Genomic DNA, 23876 nt, shown 5'->3' on the forward strand with positions numbered 1-23876 from the left:
CTCTCCCTGTCCTCTCCAACCCATCTCATGGGACATTGCAAACAAAGCAAGAAGCACCACAGAAAGCAGACAGGCCCAATTCAGTGACTTATCTGGGACAGCATACAGTGAAGCCTGATTCCCTATGTGGAGAGAGAGCACTCGAGAACAGCTTAGCCTTGCTTTTCTGCTTTCTCGCTTCATGGGGTGTCAGCCTTACAAACACCTCCATTTGGTCACTCTGAGTCTAAGAGGAATGCACACCATGCTCCTTGATGTCATACACTTTACAAAGTGTCCCCCACAATGTTTCCAGCACCCACCTGGCACCCTACATAGTTATTGTTGACTGTAGTCCCTATTTTGTAACTACCAATTAGTACTCCCTTCGCCTTTTTTCACCCTCCTCCCCAACATCTATCCCCTCTGGCACCCACCAGTCTGTTCTCTGTACATATAAAGCTGTTTCTATTTTTTTTGTCTTTATTTTGTTCTTTAGATTCCACATGTAAGTGATATCATCTGTTCTGTCACAAGTAGTATGACTTTTTAATCCACTCATCTACTGATGAGCACTTGGGTTGATTCCATATATTATCAATTGTAATTAACACTGCAAGGAACACAGAGGTGCATATATATGTTTTCGAATTAGTATTTGGAGTTCCTTTAGATATATTCCCAGAAGTAGAATCGCTGGGTCACAAGGCAGTTCCACTTTCCATTTTTTGAGGAACTGCCATACTGCTTTCCACGGTGGCTCCGCCAGTCTGCATCCCCAGCAACTGCGGAGGAGGGTTTCCTTCCCTCCTCATCCTCACCAGCACTTGTCGTTTATTTATGATGATAGTTTTCCTGACAGGTAGGAGGTGATATCTCATTGCAGTTTTAATTTGCATTTCTCTGATGACTAGTGACATTGAGCATCTTTTCTTATGTCTATTGGCCATCTGTATGTCCTCTTCCTCTTTGAAGGTGTGTCTATTCAGGTCCTCTGCCCGTTTTTAAATTGAATTGTTTGGGGGGTTTTGGTGTTGAGTTGTATAAGTTCTTTACACATTTTGGGTATCAGCCCCTTATCATATGTATCATTGGTGAGTAACTCCTTCCATTCAGTAGGTTTTCTTTCCATTTTGTTGATGGCTTTTCTTGCTGTGTAAAATCTTTTTAGTTTGATGTGGCCCCATTTGTATATTTTTTCTTTTATTCCCCTTGCCTAAAGAGAAATATCAGGAAAAAATATTGCTAAGAGAGAGGTCAGAGATTTATGTCATATGTTTTCTTCTAGGGTTTTTATGGTATTGGGTCTTACACTCAAGTTTTTAACTCATCTTCAGGTTATTCTTGTGTATGGTATAAGAAGACGGTCATTTATTCCTTTGAACTTTTCTCTTGAATTTTCCCAATACCATTTATTGAATAAACTGTCTTTACTTTATTGTATATTCTTGCTTCCTTCATCATAGATCAATTAACCATATAGGCATGGGTTTATTTCTGGGCTCTTTGTTCAGTTCTATTAATCTATGTATCTGTTGTTATGCCAGTACCATACTGTTTTTTTTTTAAGATTTTATTTATTTATTTTTAGAGAGAGGGGAAAGGAAGGAGAGAGGGAAAGAAACATCAATGTGTGGTTTTCTCTCATACACTCCCCCACAGGGGACCTGGTCCACAACCCAGGCGTGTGCCCTGACTGGGAATCGAACCAGCAACCCTTTGGTCTGCAGGCCTGTGCTCAATCAACTGAGCTACACCAGCCAGGGTGGTACCATACTGTTTTGATTGCTATAGCCTTGTAGCATATTTTTATATCAGGTAGTGTGACATCTCTCACTTTGTTCTTTTTCTCTAAGATTGTTGTGGCCATTTGGGGTGTTTTGTGTTTCCATAAATTTTTTTTTATTATTTATTCTAGATCTGTGAAAAAAGCTATTAGTATTTTGACAGAAATTATGTTGCCTCTATGGATTACTTTGGGTAATATGCACATTTTAATGATGTTAATGCTTCCTATCTATAAGCATGATATATGCTTTCATTTATCAGTATCTTCAATTTCTTTCTTCAGTATCTTATGGCTTTCTGAATACAGGACTTTTACTTCCTTGCTTAAATTAATTTTTAGGTAATTTATTTATTTTTGTTATAAATGGGATTGCTTTCTTAGTTTCCTTTTCTGATAGTTCATAATTGGTGCATAAAAATTCAATTGATTTATTTTTTTAGTATACTTTATCCTTCTCACAAAAGCAGGCAGAATTCCCATTGACTTCCACAGCCGGACATTGTGTGGGCTCCTCTTCCTGGCTCTGGTGCTCAGGTTAGGGAGCCTGGCATGGGACCAAGACCTCTCGTTCCTCCAGAGGGTCCACTTCAGCTGAGCTATCCTTCCAGATTTCCTTTTATTTAATTTTTTTATTTTATTGATTCCAGAGAGAGGGTAAGGGAGGGAGAGAGGGAGGAAGAGAAACACTGATGTGAAAGAAAAACATCCATCAGTTGCCTCTTGCCTGTGCCCCAACTGAGCACTGAACCTGCAGCCTAGGCATGTGTCCTGACCTGGAACAGAACCTGTGATCTTTCAGTTTGTGGGAACCGAATGACACACACTGGCCAGGGCTCTCCCTCTGGATTTTCAACCGTCCAACGTGGTTACAAGGCCAGCCCTTTTTGCATCTCTGCCCTTCCTACTGGTCTCACTGTGGATCATTGTCTATCCTTAGTCATAAGGGCAACTTCTGTTCATAAGGGCAGCTAGTCTTCAGATGGTTACTCAGGTTGATTGTTCTGTAAATTAGCTGCAACTCTGATATGGTCCTGGCAGGAGGCGATTGTAACTTCCACCTACTTACCACCATCTTGCTGCCTCTCTGACAGTATTGTTCTGCAAGCTGGGCTCTCCCGTAGTCACTCAGTCCAAAAATACTTGTTTGTTTTTTTTCCAAAATTGAGGGGAAATAACGTTGACATAAAGTTGCCTCATTGACATGGAAGATGACTTTCCCTTCGGGCTTTGAAGACCATTGACAATGGGGCCAGCTAGCTCTCACGAGGCATTTTCCTCAGTTGTTTATACAAATGACTTTAACCAAGATGGGAGGGATGGTTGGGGATATTAAAAAGAATTAGCCTATTTAAATAGTCTTTGCTGGACCCCAGAAGTGCCTACAAAAGCCCACAGCTTTTTGCTCTGACAGTGGCCTTATAGTCTTTCTGTGGGCTTCTACTTTTGGTTTTGTTTATATTTTGTGAAGGGCATAACATGGTGACCAGAGTCTGGGTCAAGGACCCCATGATAAGGAGTGTTTGCCCTGCTACCGAATGTCTGGATGTCCTGTCTTTAAGGAGACAGAATGGACAGGCCTATGCTGGGTGAGCTGGGGCCAGCTCTGGGGGCAGCACTGTCCCTCAGGGTGGGGGACACAAAGTTGGCAGAATCCAGAGATCGAGAGTGTTTTTGGATAATCATCCTGTGTGTGTAGCTCTGTAACAGAGAGGTCTGGCCAGATCGCTGGACAGAGGGGAGCGACGCCCGAGAGGGGTCGGGAAGTGCCGAAGGCAGCAGATTGAAATCACAATGAAAACTGCATGACAGGCTTCCATACCCCGTGGAGGGGTAAACAGCTGCAGCTCAGAGCAGCTCTGGGCAGAGCTTGCACAGAGCTTCTGCAGGCTGAAAAGGTCACAAAACACGTGTAACAGGGTGACGCCCTGCCCCGCAGAGAGACACAGTGCCCCTGCACAGCTAGAAAGCCCTCCTCCCTAACTGCTCGTGACAGCTGGGTGAGGCTGACACATGTGATGGATATTAGCCTGAACTGGCTAACAGGTTGCACATTCCTACAACACATAGGATTTGGGGGCAAAAGATTTTAAATGGAGGGTATGGAGAAACTCAGCCTCTTGGGCGCCCCTTGTCCCACTATCTAGGGAGGACTGGGTGTCCATGGGACACTGTGGATGCTGGGCCCTGCTCATGGTTCTTACTTTGCCTTGCTTGCACAGCTGAGAGCAAGCTCACACAGGATGTGCACCTGCCTGGGGGCAGCCCACAGGATGCTGCGACCCTGTGCCACCCAGTGCACAGGTCCTGGACCACTCCCATTCTCTCACTCTGAGAACAGCACACAGACACATGGGTGAGAAAAGTTCACCAGCCCCAGGTGAGAGAACAGCCTTGGGAGCTGGTGCCACATGGACAGAGCCCTAGCACAAATGGCTGCAGCGATCCGGCAATGTGCCCCTGCCCCCGGAGAGCAAGGAAGCTGCTGCGGAGCCACGGAGACACCAGCCCCACCTGCGTGCACCCCAGAGAGAGACAGCCTGAAGCTGGAGAGGCAGAGACCCGCCCATGTCACAAACCTGAACTATGGGTAAGAATGGAGGGGAGATCTCTGGGGGTGGGTTTGGATTTCAGTCTTTCGGGGAACAAGAGGACCTCTGTGTTTTGCAGAAGAGGATGGCTTGGAGCAGGGGAGCCCCCAGCTCTCCCAAATTTGGCACACACTGTTAATAAAAAACCCTTTCCCCTTCCCCACCAATTACTGTGTTATGCTTGTGTATGGTAGCAGGTGACTGAATCCCACTTTAGTTCGGTAAAAGCACTGGCCTCCTACAGTTGATCAGGATACTGGATTTCGGAGTGGGCTATTTAAGTAGATCGCCAGAAAGGTCTCTAAATCTAACATTGACCTTAACTTGCCATTCTTACACAGTCTGAGGCCTTCTGCTGCTTTTCCTGTTAACACTTCCCTACAATGAAAGATGTATTGTTTGCAGGGCATATAAAAACAATTTCAAGAATAAAATCTTCGGTGACCTATAAAACATCATTTAGTTTTTCTTTTTTAACTTTTTTGCCCATGAAGTGTTGTAGTAAAATTGACTAGAGAAAAACAACAGCAATCATTTATTGAGTTCCTATTACGTGCCAGGCACTATGTTAAACCCTTTCATACATTCATTTAACATTAGATTTATCTAAAGTCACAGGAGCTACTAACTGGTGGGACTGGGATTAAAACTCAGATATATCTAAAAAGAAATCCCTTAACTGCCATAAGTCATTCACAAAAGGATGAGTAAGAAGGGCTCTTTATTAGAGAACACTGAGGGTTTTTTTTCATGGTACTTAGAGTGTTCAACATATTTTTTGAATCTCAAAATGACTCTGTAAATAAGACAGAGTAGCTCTTTTTCCCACTTTACAGACGAGGAAACTAACATCCAGACAGGTTAAGCAATTGGCTCATGTCCCGGAAGGTGGCAGATGCTGAAACAGGGACCGGAATGCAGGTCCTCAGACTCCTGCTCCCATGCGACATCCACTCGCCTCTCAGCCTCTCCATTTAGGCAGCGAACCATGTGGCAGAAAGGACCTGAGTGATCACGAAGTCTACATCTCTCATTGCACATTTGGAAAAACTGTTCATGGAAGCTTGGTTCTTCTCACTGACACAGTAAAGAGTTACAGATCAGTGAGACAAATGTGGATGAGTAAGAGCTTTATTAGTACTTCCTCAAGGGAGAGGACGGCCTGCCAAGAGCAGTGAGAAAGGGTTTCGCATAGAAGCAGCAACAGAAAAGCAAACTGCTTTTCTGGGCCTGGAGCTGAAACACGACAGAGGTCTAGATACAACCTCTAGGGAGGCAAGGCCAGGGGAGGAAAGGTTCCCCTGGGGCTGAGGTCCTTGTCTTCCCAGTTCTGCTCCCTGCCTGGTACCGGGGGCCTTCTGCCCTGGTGACCATCTGCACTTGGCTATAAGTTGCTTGGCCCTTGTGCTAAGCTTCTGTCTCAGTTTCCCTGTTCCATTGACCAAGGAATGTTCCTAGCTTCTTACTATCATGTCTCAAAACTGAGATCCAAAGAAGGGCTACTTAACCAGGGTTACCCAATTAGCCAAGAACACAACTGGCACCAGAAACAACACTCTTGATATTCACTATTAAGTAATATTTTTATTTTAAGAAACTTGCAAGTGAAATAATAAGAGAAACATTTGAAGGAAACTTTTTTCCAGTTTCTCTGGAGGCACAGAAGGGGGCTCGAGATGGAAAAACCTTTGTGTCTTCAGTTAAGTCTTCGACCCCATGGCATATACTTTTGTGCCCATGTGTAGCTTCCCATTAAAGATGTTATTTTTATGTATGCTACATTAGATTTAAAGGACAGTTTCTTTTGAGGAAACTTTTATCTTCTGTTCCAAGACTGAGTGAGTCATTATGGCATCCAACACTAGAGGGCGCACCGTAAAAAGATGGCTACACAGACTCCCAGGAAACGGAAGACAAGAAAGGAAATAAGCAGTAAATAGCAAGAGTAATTGTCATGGGGCCATCACACATCACAAGTCACACAACAGGTTATGAAAAGGTGGTGGTAGTGGTGGTGGTTTTCATTATTGTCTCTGGTTTTAATATAGGGTTGGACCAGAATAGCTTGCTTTTTCATGTGTATAGCTTTCAAACCTCACAACCGGGAAAGGTGTGTTTCTCTGAGACAGCCATGCCTTTCTGCCCAGGGTCCGCGTGGCCTTTCCTCTGGGCCTTAGACCACTCTCTGCTCCGGGCGGTAGGGGCTTGCTGAACCATAGGAGGTGCTCAGTAAACACTGGTTCACGGCGGTGCTCAAACCTTACTAGGCATCGGAATCACCGGGGGGGGGGGGGGGGGGGCTGCTGAACTTGCTGACTCCTGGCCCCTGCCTTCAGACCTTGTGATTCCCGACATTACTTGCGGTAATGTCCCTGCATATTTAACAAGCATCCCAGGGACTGATGTAGGTAGTCTGTGAACCTGTTCGGCAAAATTCCTCTTGCTGAGTTCTTCTGAATGTGTTCACACTCCTATATCACATCATCTGATAAAGTCTGTCATTTGTTGCTTACTTAAGACATTTTCTTAAGTTGCCTCATTTCTATACATTTCATTTCTCCAAAGCGGGAGTTATCTCCCTTCCACACCTATTAATTCCTATTGGGTTGGTGGTTTCCCATACCCCTCTGTGCCTAAGACATAACTTGCTCTCTGTATCCTAACCTGTGTAGCTGCCGCTCTTCACGACTCAATTTATGTTGCTCCGAGCGAGCTTACTGCCTGAGTCTGTGTGAGGCGCTCCTGCTGCCCGTCTCTCTGGCACCCCATGCTTCTCCCACCAGAGCAGGACACATGGTGATCCGTCTGATGCATGCAGACACCATTCTGTGTTTCCTTAGTGACTGTATTCCAACCTGACCTCCTGGGTTCCCTTTGTGGGAGCAGGAACTTTGGTTTTGTTTTCATTGCTGCATCTCAGGGTCAGATGGGGCACCCAGGGGATGGCTGAGGTGAACGGTAAAGCCCAAGTTATGTCGCCAGCTTCATTTTTCCTGAAGATTGGGTCAGTTCAACCCAAAACATATGTACTGGGCACCTTCCAGGTGATGGGCATTCTGCTAGACCCGGGGAAGCAAAAAATGAGTAGGACACAGCCCCTGAGCTTGAGGGGGTGATATTTAAAGTGAAACCATTCTGTGATCTATATGCCAGTGGGTTTAACTATTAATAGGAAAGCAGAGATGGCACTCTTTCACTCTCAGGAGAGTTCAAACGACTCCGAGTCTTATTATCACCACATGATGTAAGGGAAGTCTTAAAAAGCAATGAAGCGTAACGGGGAAAAGCCAGGCTTTAAAGTCCAATGAAGCCATGAACACCAGAGTCGCTACAAGTCTTGGCTACATATGTGTAATAGGCCTAATAATAACAAAAACAACCACGCTGGCATATAAGACCAGTGGTTAACATTACTGAGCACCACTAAGCACGTTCTATGCATTAACTTATTTAACCCTTTCAGCTATCCAATAAAATTCACACTTTACTATTTGAGGAACCTGGCTCTGAGAGACTAAGTCATCTGCCTATAGTGAGCCTCAATAACAAACGGTGTGGCCAGAATTTGAACCTGGGACTGACCAATGAATACATGAGATAATGTAAAGACAAGCCTAGCATGGTGCCGGCAGATAATAAGCCTTTGGAAATGGTTTCTAATATTCTTATTGTCCTCAAGAGGTCAGGCCCACAGAATTATTGCTCTTGGGGTGAGCTACTGTGAGGATGGTTGAGCAGATAAGTGAGGAAGGCTGGGTCCCTGAGCCCCCAGCACAAGCCAGAGGCAGGAAAGGAGCCCCCTCTGTCACCACTGCTGCTGTAACTTGCACTCCACTTCCCAGACTCAGCCGCCACCACCCTCAGACCCACGTCCCTGGGGAGACATGGCATCTGACGGTTAGAAAGGCCTCGCTGGTCGCCCAGCCAGGGTGCCAACTGGGGCGTGCATCCTCCTGCCACACCCGCCTCTGCTTGCATCTCTGCCTCCACCTTACGCACCATCTGCACACTAGCTCCTCACTGCTCCGGAGCAGGGAGGGCGGGGGGGAGCCCAGGCCCCAGGAGTCATTGCTGGACAACACTTTCAAGATCTTCTAAGTTGCCCCCATATGTTCTGCCTGTGGCCTGCCTGGAGAGGGGATTAGCAGGGACACGACCTTGGGAGAGGCTGGAGCTCCTCCTTAACTCCTGCAGAATGAGTCACTTGTTCCCACTTCACTCCTTGTTCCTCCAGGAGGCAGGGAGAGGCAGGAAAATTTCACATGTTTATGAATCCAAATTAACACCAAGTCCAGGCAGGAGAGGCCCTACGTCGTGGGGAACTGGTGTGGTCGGCAGCAGCAGGGAGAGCTGGAGGTGGTTGTCAGGAGAGCCAGCCGGCGCTCCGGCACTCCAATGGGCAGGGCACACAAGCCAGTGCACGCTGGGTCCAGAAGCAACACTTCCCGCTGGCACAGACCCTCGTGAAAGCTCTCCGCTCTCCACCAACAGAGTGCTCACCAATGACTAATTTTCATCTCCAAGGCTCTTCTCGCCTTTCCTTTCACAAACATGAAACCTGGGGACTGAGGCGTCAGCATGTCATTTCCTGCTGCCTGAGCTCGAGTGTTTGTACAGAGCATAAGATACTATAGTGATAAACGTCTCAGCCATGCATCCACCCAAACCCAAGCGTTTGGCCCTCAGCACAGGGTGTCACCAGTGAGGGCCAAGTGAATAAAATCCCACTTCCTGCTGTATTCATACGATGGCACTACTACCTGTCTGTCTTGTTCTCTGTTTCCTCTCAGCAAACAGCAGTCGAGGCCTCTCAGCTCTGGATGAGCCAAGCCATCTGTCCTCTAAGAGCTGCTGCCTCAGACTGGGGCAGTCCCTCAGATTCTCCGGTCCCGACTCTGTCATCCTAAGCATACGTACTCATGGAACTTACTACCATTTGGTAGCTTATAGCTTAAAAGGGCTTGATAAAAGGAAACCTGCTCGGAATCTCAGTGTGAGTCCATTCTTGGAACCCCTGCTCTGTCCCCCAAGGCCCGACCCCTGCCTTCCCCTTCTGTTGGGGTCCAGCGGTTCCAGGAGGGCTTTGAATTCAGTTGTGAGGACTCTCCCCATCTCGGCACCCATTCTTCCTGACAACCACTGCTTTCACTGCCTCTAAGACTTGTGCTTAGGCTATTTTTAACTTGTCCTTTATTGTTTAAAAAAAATTACACCAGAGGAGTTTAATGAGTCCTATTTAGCATTTTCGAGAAAAAGAAAATTTGCAACCAAGAAGTGCTGCTACAGAACGCCAAGGCTGGCTGGCACACCTCTTAAAACCAGCTTTCCCCTCCTCTGTACAATAGTTTATTTTTGGACAGCAGCCTCTGCACAAACATCACAAACAAGGCACACCAGGGTTTATCGTTAACTTAAAAGAAGGGGGAGAGGTTTGGAAAAAGAACACAGGGTTTAGAGGGCAGGGTGGGGGGAGGAGACAAAAGTCACCCATGGGATGGGAAATCCCGGCTGCCAAAAGCTGCCCTCCGCACCTTTCACGCACAGGATCCTTTGCTTCTAGCCAGTCAGCGGTGTGAATGATAGGAGCAAGTGGGAGGAAGAGGTGAGATTTCGGATTTTTGTTCGTTTGGTATAGAACTCTCTCCCTCTCTCTCACAAACAACAACCACCACCACAAAAAGCCTACCTAAACTAGCTGAAGTGTTTCTGTGGAACATAAAATATGATGGTGATAAATATCTGCCACCCATCTGCCCAAGGCCAAGAGCTCCCCTGGGTCAAAGTCGATTCCAGGCAAAGGTTCTCCGCTGTGCTGCATGGTGAGAACTCCAGCTCACAGACCGCAGCACTGGCCCCAGCAGGGTCAAAGCAGTCAGCGCCTGGCCACTTGCTGTCTGGACTTTGAATCAGAAGCATCATGGCAGCCTTTTCAGGCATGAAAGCACAGCCCTGGCCTCCTGATGCGCACACCCAGCCACGTGAGGGTTGCCAGGTCTGCTGCTCAGCTGCCCGATCACTGCTCTTGCACTCTTAATTGGGGGTTGGCCATGGCTGTACCTAGTGCACTCAAAACAAATGCTCTCTGGCTCGAAGTTTCTGCACGCAGTGAGAAGCACACACATGCAGTCTGTAACTGCTACGGGTGTATCAGAGGACGGAGGACAGGAGAAAGAGAGACTTCAACTTCAGCAGAGGAAAAGCTTCCTCCCTGGAAAAGGAGCCCACTCTCTCTGAAGTGAGTTAGTGTTATAATGTACTATTCCTTAGAATCCATGCGATTTTCAGCATTCCATGATATCTCAGAAGATAAAAGTGCTCGCGCAGAGCTGGATAAAATGCTGTGGAACCATCTTGGCTAAATGAAAAAAATTTTAGGATGCTGAGAATTAAAGGGCAAAATTGCAAATAATTACTTTTAAATTTATTGTTGTAAAAAATGTTTTGTAGTCAGAATGAATGTGAAGTATTTATGATGTACAGAACTTTAATTAATTCATCAAAAGCAGACAAGATAAGAAGAGTAGTTTTGAGCTGCCACTCAAGTCTAGTGATTAGAATGAAAAAGAATAAGAATTCTGTGTTTAGACTCTTGATGAAAAATTAAAAAGTCAACAGCCCATCACAAAGCAATTGGCTGAGGTCTTTACTTCCGTGCTTGCTGGTGAGACAAAAGAATAAAGGCAAGGCTCTCCCTTTCTACAGAGAATAAACAGAAACTGTATATCTGTCCTTATTCAAAGGCGCATTGAACTGAGGTACAGAAGTGGCCTTGTCCCTCGTCCCACAGCTGCCGGGAGTCATGGAGACGCAGACTCCAGCTCTGTGCTTGTGCTCGCACCAGTCCCTCTGCCTGCAGGGTGTCTGCTGCCCTCTCCACCAGGTAAACTGTTCAGCCTTTGGGGCCCAGCAAAAATATTTCTTCTGCCCTGGCTGGTGTGGCTCAGTGGATTGAGAGCCGGCTTGTGAACTACAGGGTCGCCGGTTCAATTCCTGGTCAGGGCACATGCCTGGGTTGCAGGCCGGGTCCCCAGTATGGGCACGCAAGAGGCAACCACACATTGATGTTTCTCTCCCTCTCTTTCTCCTTTTCTTCCCATCTCTGTAAAAATAAATAAATAAAATCTTAATATATATATATATATATATATATATATATATATATATATTTCTTCCATGAAGCCTCCCTTGATACACCAGGTGGTGGATCATTTCTTCCATGAAGCCGCCCTTGATACACCAGGTCTGTGTTTGCATTTCTGTCTCTCCCCACGGGACTGTGAGCTTGCCAAGGACTGGGAGTGTGGTTTATTGATAAGTGTTTTCAGTAACCAGCACAATGCTGGACTCTCAGTTACTACATACTCAACAAATGTTATTATTTATAATGTACAAAAATGAATTCTCCTTGAATGCACACGTCTGGAAACAGCAAGGAGAACAAATAACGGAGGGATGGATGATGGCAGGCATCGATGCATCAGTTCATAACCACCGGTTCGTCAAGGCGCAAGGCAACGGAAAAGAACGAAGAAAATTGGGACACGGTCTACGCCCCGGCTAGGAGAGTCCAAAGAAGCACAGACAAAAGAGGAGGGGAGGCACGAACAATATCTGCCACATCTTACAGTTAATGCCCTTGAGAGAGGGCAGATCCAGACGGAGAGAGGGTTTGGCCCAGAGGCCTGGTGTTCACCCTTCCGCTGCCACTAGAGGGCTTCCGGGGAGGAGTAAGTAGTCATGAAAGACCCTAGGGGGGGCTGCCACACCTCTGGGCTCCGCAAGAAGGACTGATCTGCTCCATTCCCAGCGTGTGCAGACCTGGTGTCTCAACTGCACACCTCACCCATTTCACACCGGCTCTCGCCAGTTTTTCATCCTTTGCTTCAATGACTCGGCCTCTTCTCTACAGCTTCACGCCACTGTTGCCTTCCTGAGGCCCAGTTCCATCTCCCCTGGCTTCTGATCCTGATCTGCCTCTGGAAACTTCTCGGTGCCCGCTTGCCTCCTTGGTGCACCTAGCCCTAGAGCACTCATGAGACAGGTACCTTAGGGGTTAGCCGGGCCTCTGGCACAGAAATGCTAAATTCTATCACTCCAGCACTTAGCGCTATCTATACAGTTGTCCTGACAAGGGGTAGAGGCAAGTCTTAAAGACCGGGTCAGATTCAGAAGGGTGAACAGGACAGGTTGGCAGGCAGCGAGAAAACAAAAGCTGGGCATAAAGAAAACAGTTCCTTCATGAGACGGGGACCTCTGGGTGAGCCTCCTGGGGGTTTCTTCCTGGAGCCAGATGGTATTTCAGTGCAGCCACCGCCAATGCTGCTCCGCAAATCAAGGACACCGCAGTACTCAAATGGCCACCAAGTCAGCAGCTAGACTTCAAGAAGTTATAGGAATCGCGTTTTGAGCAAATCACTGCTCGCTTTACTTATACATGTTTAAGAAAGCAGTCGTGGACCCCGAAGCTTGCACCCCGTATGTAATCTTGGAAAGCTAGCCACGTATGGGCCCGCCATGTCTGAGCAGTGCACCAACTACTTGTTATTAAGGGTCGGGTGGTATGATCATTCTATTGTGTGTACTAGCAGAAAACCTACAAGGTTGGAGATTTCCTGTTGCCCTACCCTGAAGAACTTGGGGAGAGCCAGCCACCTCTACCTTGAGCTCATCTTTTGGGACTGAGTGGATACCAAACAAAATGATAGGTCCAAGTTAAGTGGCTCTAATTCAGGGAGAACAGCTGTGGGCAGCATATACCCCAGGACGGAGCTCTGAGAAAGGAACACAGACTGCCAATGGAGGCTGGACCGGGCAGGTTTCTCAGTGGGTTACCCTGTGATGCCAACATTTTCGAACTTAACAGAAGAGGTCGATTTCTTGCTCATGGCATATGTCATCTCAGAAGAACAGGAGGTGCACGTCTCCTCTGTAAGTTCCCACGCCCTAGGATCACCTACCTGCCCTGCGGGTTGAAACCCTGCTCCACGTTTTTGTCATTCCAAGATCCAGACTGAAAGAGCAGCTCTAACCGGCACGTTACCATTTTCCAGGAAGAGAGAAAGGACAGAAGATGAGAACCCACAATGGCTCTTAAGGCTCATCCTTAGAAGTGGCACATGTCAGTTATGTTTCACTGGTCTAAGCCAGTCATACAGACAAGCCTGTGGTCCCTGGTTGGAAACGTGTAATTCTCACACAGAGGTCAGCAGATATTGGGAACAATATCAGATCCACTATAAGGACAGGATTTTTTTTTTTTTTTAAGAAAACCCTCTGCAGTTAAAGCCCATGTAGGTTTTGGGTCTACAGATTGTTGCCCAGGGATCAGACACCAAAAAAGGGAGAAGAACATAGTTAGCTCACGAAACTCTTACTCTCCACTAGCGAGAGAGAAAGGAGTGGAGATTTTAGGAGATGAGACGAACATTCACGAGGAAGGTGGCAAGAGGAACTGTCTATCAATATGTCGGAGATAAACTTGCAGGGGGTACCGCAGAATCTCAGGAAGGAAAGATACCTGGTCACCTGGTCTCATGTATTCAGATTTAGATTTAAACTCAGACTCACGGCCTTGGCTCTCCTTTGGTTCAGGGTCTCTGCCTGGGCTGGCAAGGGCACCGACTTCCAGGACGACTGGGAACAGGAGGCGGCTGCCTCCTCCTATACGTCTGCCTTGTCCAAGGAGCAGCTCACACTGAGACCATGTTGCCGCGCAGCCCCCATGGTTACTATCTCCCGGTCTAAACTTCTTTTCAATTCATCCCCGGGACACACTGTTTGGAAAAGCTGTCAGAAGTTGCAGACAGCACTCAGACACAGTCATCTTTCAAACCCGGAATGCCAGAATGTCACCCCCGAGCAAGAAGCCCCCGAAGGCTGGCCCCTCTCCTCCGGTCCTTCGTGTCCTCTCTGCAGCCCAGCCTCGTCTTGACGGTGCAGGTTCCTTCCCGGCTGTGCTCATCTCCTCTTGCCACAGACCAGGCCTCTGAGGGGACACCCGGGTGAACTCCTTCGGACATCTAAATGTTCAACTGGCCATTCGGAAAGGGCAATTCCTCTTCCTTCCTCTTCTCAAATAAATGGCCATGCAAATCAGTTTGCTTTGGGGACTGGCTTTGTTTGGTGTTGTTTTAGCGCATCGCCTAATTCCCTTTGTGGTGCTTTTTCTCAGGATTTTTGTGTCGCTCCAACTTTACACTTGTAAAACTGTAATTAAAGTTCCCACTTGCTATTTTATGCCACAGCTAAGGGTTTTCATTTCACTTAAGCCTTTTCTTTGAGACAGATTAGAATACATCGTAATTTTACTATATAATGACAGTTTTAAAGTAATATGTTATGAGGAAGTGAATGTTTAATCTGCTCTAACTTATTCTTTTCATCATTGTGTTAACTTTGCTTAAATATTTTCCTTATTAAGAATAAGATTTAGGACTTTGGAATTATTTTGCAATTTTGTTTGTTAACTCATATTACTTTCCTTTTCTTGTTTGCTAGCAGACTAGCAAAAAAAGTAGTACTTTCCCCTGAGTTTCTTAGCTTGCCACATAAACCACTAGGTGTTGTTTCAGTAAAAGATGGATTTAGAGGCTCTGAATATGAATGTCTTTTCTCAATTAACAAGTACTTAGAGAACATAATGACATCAAAAAAAATCTCTTTCAGGGAAATATTTTCCTGAATTTATAGTGATTAGGTATCTGTAATAGACTCATTCATGGATCAAAACATAATTATTGAGTACCTACTGTGTACCAGACACTATTCTATAAACATGGGATATATCAGTGAGCAAGCTAGGTAAAATTGTGTCTGTAAAGGGCTTCTATTCTAGAAGAGAGAGAGAGAGAAATGCCAGACAAACACTATATCAAATAAGTAAAAGATGAGTGCTCAGAGAAAAACAATGAAGCCAGGCCAGAACAGGAGTGGGAGGGGTATTCGGTTTTCGTTGTGGCTTTCAGGGGACGCTTCCCAAGTGAGCAGCAGCGGTGGGTGGAGGATGCAAATCACCCAGCAACCTTGCAAACTGCTTCATTCTGAGTAAAATGGGGAGCCATGTCAGGGTTTGGGGAAAGGAATGAGCTGAAAGATTTCCATGTTTGAAGAATCACTTTGGCTGCACTGAGAATACACTGTGGGGACGGACGGAACCGGAGTGGAAGCACCCAGACTAGTTAAGCGGTTAATGAATTAACCCAGGAGACAGACACTGGTGGATGGAACCAAGGTGTAGCAATGGAGGTGGATATTCAGAAGGTAGAGCCAACAGGATTTCCTGACAGTTTCAGTGCAGGTTGTGAAAGAGAAGAGTCAAGGCTTTTAGCCCAAGCCATTGAAAGGATGGGGTTCCATTTACTGAGAAGGGGATAGCTTTGTGGGTTGCACAGGTTTGGGGGGAAACAGGAGTTTGGTTTGGGACTCAAGTTTGAGGTATCTACTAGATGTCTAAGTAGGAAAAGCAAGCAAGCTGTCGGAAACATAAACCGGAGCTCAGGAGACAGAACCGTGCTGGCGGCATCGACGTGGGATTGTTGGTGCAGAGGCAAATCGAAGCTGTGCGGCCACATGAGCGCCTTGAAGGCCCTGAGGGAGGTGTCTTAGAAAACAAGAGAAGGCATTTACTTACCAAAGAGGAGGGAGTGGTCAACAGTGTCCAGTGCTGCTGCGAGGTCATTTAAGAACCAGGAATTGGTCACTGTATTCAGCGAAGGGGAAGCTGCCAGTTCTCTCAGCTGAGGCTCAATGTTGCAGTGGGAGTAAAAAACCCTCGTTAGAATGAGCTGGAGAAAAACATGGTGGAAAAGGAACCGCAGGCAGTGAGTATAAACAATTCCTCTGAGATGTTTAGACGCAGAGGGGAGTAGAGAAGTGGAGTTGAGGAAAAAGGTCAAGAGACACTTTGTTCCTTAAGATGGGAGAAACAACGTTTTTTAAGAATAGTGAGGGCACTCATCCAGTAGAGTCGAAAATCAATGATATAAGAGACGGGAGACAATTGCTGGAGTTACCATTTGAAACTGGATGAGATCAGTGCAAACGTGAAAAGACTGGCTTTCCACAGAAGCCCAGGCAGTGCACCCCTAGCAGTAGCGGGAAGGCAGAGGGTATGGGCACAGATCCTCCAGTGGTTAAATGTACTTTCTTTATGCTTCCATTTTTTTCTTTTATTCGAGAGAGACGGGAAGGGAGAGGGAAAAGAGGGAGAAAAAGAGGGAGAAAAGGATCAATGTGAGAGAGAAACATCGACAGGTTGCCTCTGCACATGTCTGGACTGAGGACTGACTCCACAACCCAGGCATGTACCCTGACCAGGAACCAAACCCATGACCTTTTGGTTTGCAGGATGATGCCTAAGCAACTGAGACACACTAGCCAGGGCTCTTTATGCTTTTAAAAATAAATTTCCCAAGTAAAGGAAACACCGAGTTCCAGGCTATCAATTAAGAGGCACCGGCTGGCCCGGCTGGTGTGGCCCAGCGGGCTGAGCATCATCCTGCAAACTGAAAGGTCGCCGGTTCAATTCCAAGTCAGGGCATGTGCCTGGGTTGTGAGCCAGTTCCCTGGATGGAGGTGTGCAAGCGGCAACCGATGGATGTTTCTCTTGCATGTTGATGTTTCTTCCCCTCTTTCTCCCTTCCTTTCACTCTCTCTATAAACAAGTAAAATCTTTTTTTATTTTTTATTTTAAAAGAAGCACTGGCTTACTTGGAAAGGCAACCCTTATTTTTTCACTTTATGAATTCATTTTAGAAGGGTTTGGTCCACTTCTGTCTTCCCAATGTGGTTGATTAAAACATGTGCTCTTAGTTTTTCTGGTTTCAATTTCATCATATTACTTCTAACTATAGCAGTCTGGCAATTTCCCTTCCTCTTTGGACACTGTTACCTCAGTACTCGTGGAGAGTTACCCACACACTTCACCCAGTTTCATTTCCTCCACACTGTTCTCCTCCCTCCACCTGCTCATTTCTAATCTAGTCACCACCATCTCAATCTCCTGAGCTATGAAGAAGGTGCAGAATTTGCTTCCGACTTCCAAGGCTGAGAGTCTAAGTCCAGGAACTCCAATGGATTTAACCCATCTAAAGAAACAGAGAAGAGGAAAGTGGGAGGTAGTACAACAGAAGAATTCAGGAGTTTGTTTTTGAACTTGTTGAGACATATACTAGATGGCTAAGTGGGGAAACCAAGTAAGCAGTTAGAAATGAAAATTGGAGCTCAGGACAGAGAACCATGCTGGAGATACAAATGTAGAGTTTTTGGCTTAAAGAGAGAATTCAAAGCTCCATGACTGGATACTCTGCTTGAAGGGAGTGTGAGTGTCCTGTCCTGGAAGGGAAGAGAAGGCAGAAAACTACTTTCACCATTTGCTTAGGCTGAGCCTCTACTAGATGATTTCAAAGGATGTTATGTATATGAGCACCCAGCTGTTGTAAATTATGTTAGCTGCAGAATTTATAGTTATTCTACATTAAGAAATCAGGTCACACAACATATGGACACACTTTTAACAGGTAACATTTACTGACAAGACTTATGTTCTAGGCACTTAGTTAAGCCACTTCCATGTCATTTAATCCTTGGCCTCACAATAACTGGAGATATATCTTAGTATCCCCATTTATGAAACTAACAGAGGTGACAGAGAGAGGCTCAAATAATTTGAAATCCTGCATCTCTTGAGCATTATTGCCACTTTCCATGCAAATAATATTCTACATTTATTTCTGTATAATTGGTTACGCAGGTGTGTCCAAACTTAGCCCCTCTCCCTCCGGGGCTCTTCTTCACAAGACATTCATCATATTATTCATAAGCTATGCCAGGGCACTTGGGGTCAGTTTATAAAGTCTGATTTCTTTACAATTTTTAATATGTTGTACTGAAATTCAATTGCTTACCACATGTTGGACACGCTACTAGGTGATGAAAAAAGGAATGCAAAGTCATTCCTCCAGGGGGCTCAGGTTCTTCTCTAACAGAGAAGTCATTCATTCATTCGTATGTATTATTGAGAGCCTTAGGGCATGCCGCATGCTATGGTTCAGACACACACAAATCAACTTAGAATTCTTGGTAAGAAAGAGAGAGAGAGAGATGCCCATATAATGACCTTTTTATCTGACATGGTCCTTTTACACAGAATAAGCGCTTGGATCTCTAGAGCCAGGCTGCCAGACTTAGCAGCCGAGGTGTGCCACTTGAAGGCTGGGTGATCTTGAGCTACTTATATGACCTTCCCAAGCCCTTGTGTTCCATCTAAAGAAATGAGGATAGTGATAGTGACCATCCCATAGGGCTGTTACGAGGACTAAACATGAATATATGTAAAGTATTTAGAGAAGTGCCTGGCCTGTCATAGCGTGGCAGCTATCTCACTGTTAGTGTGGGACAGATCTACCATGTGCTGGAACAGTTACCATGAACACAGCCCTCAGCAAAGGGCAGGGAGTGCTTTGTGAGGTTCTGCTGAATAGAACTTCCCTGACACCTCATTGTGTTTCTGCTGCCTCGTTTCTGTAGAAGTGTCCAGTGTGGTCTCAAAATCTTTTTCTATCATATTTCTTAACTTTGAATCCAATGCCAAATCAGTAATTGTCCTTTGCTGCCTCCTTCCCATTTGTTTTCCCTGGAGAACAGGGGAAGCGGACAGCTTTTTATGTCCTAGACCATCTGAGTGATCTTACATTACTTGTCCTCGGTAGAGCTCTGACCAATTTTATCTTTAAAAATCTTAAAAATTATTTTCCCTACTATCAAAGTAATATGTGTTCAACATAATAACACTTCAGGCATACAAAATTTTTCAACAGAAAGTAAACAGCCAAGATGTGGTAACCCCACATCCAGACATAACCACAGTTAACTGCTTGTTGTGTATGCTTCCAGATTTCTTCTAAGGATACATTTTATAACAAGTATATAAAGACAAATACAAATAAAGATGGAACCATACTATTCATATTGTTCTGTGATTTACTTTTTTCCACTTATAGATTTTAGGCATTCTTCCATGTTAGTACAAACAGATCTATCCTGTTTTTATTAATAGTTTAATGTTTTCTTCTACAGATCCAGCATAATTTGCTTAACTAGTTTCCCAACTGGGATGTTATTTGGCTTTTACATGGTTATATGTTTTAACTGTTATGAACAATACTACAATCAACATATCTAGACATATATTCTTGTACATAGCTGTATTACTAAAATACATATATTTGGCAAAAATATGTCCAAAGTATAAATTCTTAGATGTAGAACTACCTGGTCAAAGAGCACACATATATATTTTATCAAAAATTGCCAAAGTGTCCTCCAAAAGAATTTATCCAATTTATACTCAACACTCATAGTGTATGAGAATGGCTGTTTCTCCACATTTGACTGTTTCCCAAGTATTACTTTTTCTTTTCTCGATTTATAACCATCTTGGAAACACATTTCTCTCAAATCCGGAACCACAGTTCAAAACCTAGTGAAGATCAAAATATGGAAGTGTTTTTATAGACAGCAACCATTCCAAACTAATTATAATAGTAAGATGTTTTTAATCAAAACATCACACCACTGGATGATAGTTTTAAAACAGCTCTAACCTCACAGTTCGGCAAATGTGGTGCTGTGATTAGCTCACTTGACATGCAGCTCCTGCCCACACACCTCCTTCTTGGCTGAGTGTCTGGAATAGGAGAGTATGCTGGCATGACAGTCAAGGAAAAGTGAGAAAGCTAGAGGTCAGGAGGGCTCACAACCTAATGTTGTCCTGTAACTAGTCTAGGACAGTCCCTGTGGTCCACTCTGCTCGTCCTCCTCCCGGTCAGGACTGCTCTACTTTACTTCTAGCTCCTGAGGAACCAGTGCTCCCCATCCAAGGGTCAGTTCTAGCACCCCTTCTCTCCAAAGCCTTTCCTGACACCCTAGAACACCACTCTTTGGGATGCCTCACTATATCTGAACCCACACCTTCCTGAGGACGTGTTAACATTTTGTGCAGCATGCTTATGAAGATTTTAGGTGATGAGGTGATTGAACACTCGCCGAGATGGAGAGAGTTTGGTAGGCGAGGTGGGACTTCCCATTGTTCACAGAAATGGGGAGATTCGGGTAAAAGGAGATATCGAAGTATTGGGCTGGAACCATTTGTCTTGTTAAAGCCCAACAATTCAAAACATCCCTCTTGACTTTATTTCTTGACTCTTGCTCCTCCCCAACCACTTAAAAGACTTCAAATATGCGTACTTTGATCTTACAACAAAAACAAGAAGGAAAACTATCAGGCTGGAAAACAACTCTTAGCAGAGGTCACCCTCTTCATTTGCCTTCTTCAGACGCAGGACATTTCTGGCAAAAAGGAATGAGGAAAAAAAGAGTAGACTCGGATTACAAGAACTGACCCTCCAATACGTCTTTAATAGCAGAGACAGAGCAAACGAGGCTGGGAAGCTATTTGTGCCAAGATAAAGCTGTGTGCGCCCCAAATCCTAGGTAAGTACTTTCTCCTTAGTGTTGGAAGCCGCTTACATGACTTTACTGAAATTTCCCCTTTTCATTGCATTCCTCCCCAAGTCTTAATATTGGAGTTTTAGTCAGTCAACAGATAAACCTATGAAAGGCAAATGTTCCTGACCTTTTCTCACTCTCCCCTGACGACAGGGACTGTCTGGCACCACGTCCTGCCCAGGCAGGAGTTGGACAGTATTTCGGGGACGAAGATCGAGGCTGCCGCTCTTCCCCGCCCCAGGCACCTGCCCGGTGTGGAGCAGCCTCCGGCCTCCCGTCGCCGACCTCGGGCACCCAGACCCGCCCCACACCCAGGTCTGGTCAGCCCGCCCGCTGGGCTGCGGAAGCGCCCCGACCCTCGGCGAGCGCGGCGGCGCGACCGGAGGAAAGCGCTCGCAATCACATGGAGGCCCCGGCCCGCCCCATTGGCTGCGGCCGAACCAGTCGCGGAGCTCGCCGGCTGCGGTTGGTCCTGGAGCAGCAGCGCCTGCACGGACCCGGAGTCCATGTTACGCTTTGTCTAATTCCCCCTGTTACAGAGTCATGTGCTGCTGCTCCGGTCGCCGCCGCTGCCGCCGCCCGTGGTGCCCGGGCTCCTCCGCCGCGCTTCGAGGTGGCCGCCGCGGGCGGGGCCGCGGGAGCAGGGTCCAGGGCGCCGCGCGCCTCCGCCGCCCCGCTGCGTCCGGGTGCAGCCGCCGCCCGCCGCAGGTGATGCCGCCACCTCCCGCCTCAGCATAAGCCGTGGCTCGGCGGCCGAGCTGCCTGGGCTGCCCCCCAAGGTGGGTGCGCACCTCCGCAGGGCAGGGGCCGGCGCTGCGCAGGTGGGAGCCGCGTCCGAGCCGGAGCGCGCCGGCGCCACGCAGGCGTCCTTCTCGGGGAAGCCGCGGCCCGAGCGGAGGCTGCGGCCGCGAACTCGCAGCGAAGGGGCGGAAAGGGGCGTAGCGGATGGCGAGCCGGGCTGAGCAGTGCTCCGGCTAATGACCCCTGGGGCCCGGAAGGTTGTTCTGCTTTGGGCCATTTGAGCGGCAGACGCCTGGGCCGCAGGCGGTGGGCCCTGCGGGAGGAGAGGCCGTGCCGCCCCCTCCGGCTCCCCCTCGCGCGCGCGCTCCCTTCCCTCGCCTCCCTCCTCCCTGTCGGAAGGGCGGGGAGACCTGGGTGCGGCTCCGCCGGTTCCTCCTAGAGGTGGGTGTTTGGTGTCTGGCCTTGCTGGCCGGGTGCCCAGAAGGTGAGCCCTTAACTTCTCCAGAAACAGTTCCCCGTGGTCTCCTTCGCGCGCTGGGGGAGCCGAACGGGAATGTGGGGCCGTGCCCCGCCCCCGGCGCCGGGAGGAGGGAACCGGGGGCGTGCAGGTGCACCCAACCCGCCGCGGGCCATCTCCGGGTTGGGTACCGGTATAATCCGCTTCTAGCTTGTTTGGAAGCGTGGGCACTTGGGAGCGGGACTTGTGCTCGAATCTTGTTAAGGGGCTTGGAAAGGAGTAGGACTGGGTATGGTCGCCCAGTGAACTGTCACCTTCGCTTACTCGAGGGTTGATAGAGGCTTTCCTCTTTCAGGGGTCCTTTATTTGGGGTATCTCTTACGGATGAAGAAATAAGGTTCTGGTTTCTTTAAAAAAAAAAAAAAACCTGCCACAGTGAAGAAAAGCTGCTACAGGTCGTGGGGAGGAGAGAGAGGTAGGTCCCTGTTGGAGAGAGGGTGTGGGATGTGGGGTCCCACCTGGTACACAGTTGGGGCGTGTGGGCGAAGGTGGGAAGATAGGGTTTTCAGAAAGAAAAAGCACAAAGGGGAGAGAGGGCTATCACTCAGAGGGTAAGCGGAGAGCTGGGGAATAGGTGTTGGGGAGTCCTAGCCGTCAGTGGGCCCCCCTTGAATCACTTGGGTTCATACATAGCTCCTTCAGCTTTGCAGATTTTTTTCCTTTCCTCCTTGACTTTGAAAAAATATTTCTTGTTCGGGGGGAAAACCCCTGTTAGGACGTGTTTTGAAAGAGATGTAGTAGTAAAGAGATACCTAATCTCTGGAAATGGCCCTTAGCCCCTTCAATAATAACATTCCATTCAGGCAGTGTTTACTGACCACCTATTATGTGTTCAGTGCTTGGTATTGGAAGAGTCTGGGACCGGTTGGGAATTCCTGTGCGCAGTAATGGTGAGCGCTGTTTACCTTGTAAACGACCAAAGGGCATTTCCAAGTGCCAAGAATGACAGTGATTCAGACCTTCCCCAGTAAAGCTGCTGGGGCCTCGGCTTCTTACAGACCTGTGGGAAGAATTCTGGACCATAACCAGTTAGTGGGGTCTTCATAAAGCATTTGTTTATGGTTTATAAATCCTGACTGAACATCTACCCATTAGCTACGACAGGATTAGAGTTGTTGCCCCTCCTGTTCTCAACGTTAAAAATTCAAGAGCAATGTAAGAAAGATCCTGAGATGAAAATTAGGTGGTTAAAATACAAATTTGGCAAAGTTGATTTGGAGTGTTTGGTTTCTCTACATTATTTAGGAGCCTCCCATAAAATGATTAGGTAACTCATGAAGCTAGGGGGGAAAATTCAAAGTCTTGACTTGGCATGATTTATTTATATCTTTGACTGTGTTATCTTAGATTTGTTGCCTTTGTATTGAAGTGTATGTGTGTGTACTTGGCTGATTAAAACTTAACACCTTAGGAGGTTGGAGAGGAAACTGTCCTTGGGTGACCCTGTCCCCCACTGTGCCCCATGGCAATGTCAAGTAGTGCATGATGAAACATTAAAAGTATTGAGCCATATTTCTATCTTTTTCTCCCTGCCAAGGTTTAAAAAAATAAACATGCCTTGGTTAAAACGTGGCCTTTTTTTCTTAAATTTGGTATTGTGCAGTGCTTTCTGATTAATTTTAGAAAATTTTGATGTGTTTGTTAATAATAACTTGTTTTAGTAGCTGTATTTTGGAGATTATACTTGGTTAAGTTTCGATACTATAGGTAAATTGGGACTGGCTATGAACAAAGTAAAGTTTTGTCAAAACTTTAC

General features: G+C 46.6%; 1 protein-coding gene across 14 annotated transcripts in view; it reads left to right on the forward strand.

Annotated features, from left to right (window-relative positions):
• Positions 1 to 10303: 10303 nt before the first annotated feature.
• LRRC8D (leucine rich repeat containing 8 VRAC subunit D) overlaps positions 10304 to 23876 on the forward strand; it is a 122831-nt gene continuing 109258 nt past the window's right edge. For 4 of the 14 annotated variants that reach the window (XR_005083819.2, XR_008389745.1, XM_053655623.1 and 1 more), the window contains exons 1-2: positions 21554 to 21641; positions 22416 to 22535. The gene's annotated coding sequence lies outside the window, so the exon portion shown is untranslated. Of the gene's footprint in view, positions 10592 to 11096; positions 11237 to 20609; positions 20848 to 21015; positions 21178 to 21547; positions 21642 to 22415; positions 22536 to 23876 lie in introns of those variants that run through there. The other 10 variants (XM_037154404.2, XM_037154396.2, XM_053655620.1 and 7 more) reach the window with 9 other exon arrangements.

The sequence above is a fragment of the Artibeus jamaicensis genome, unplaced genomic scaffold (assembly GCF_021234435.1).
Source record: "Artibeus jamaicensis isolate MK-2021 breed Jamaican fruit bat unplaced genomic scaffold, CSHL_Jam_final scaffold_1019, whole genome shotgun sequence".
In the NCBI taxonomy this organism is placed as follows: Eukaryota; Metazoa; Chordata; class Mammalia; order Chiroptera; family Phyllostomidae; genus Artibeus; species Artibeus jamaicensis.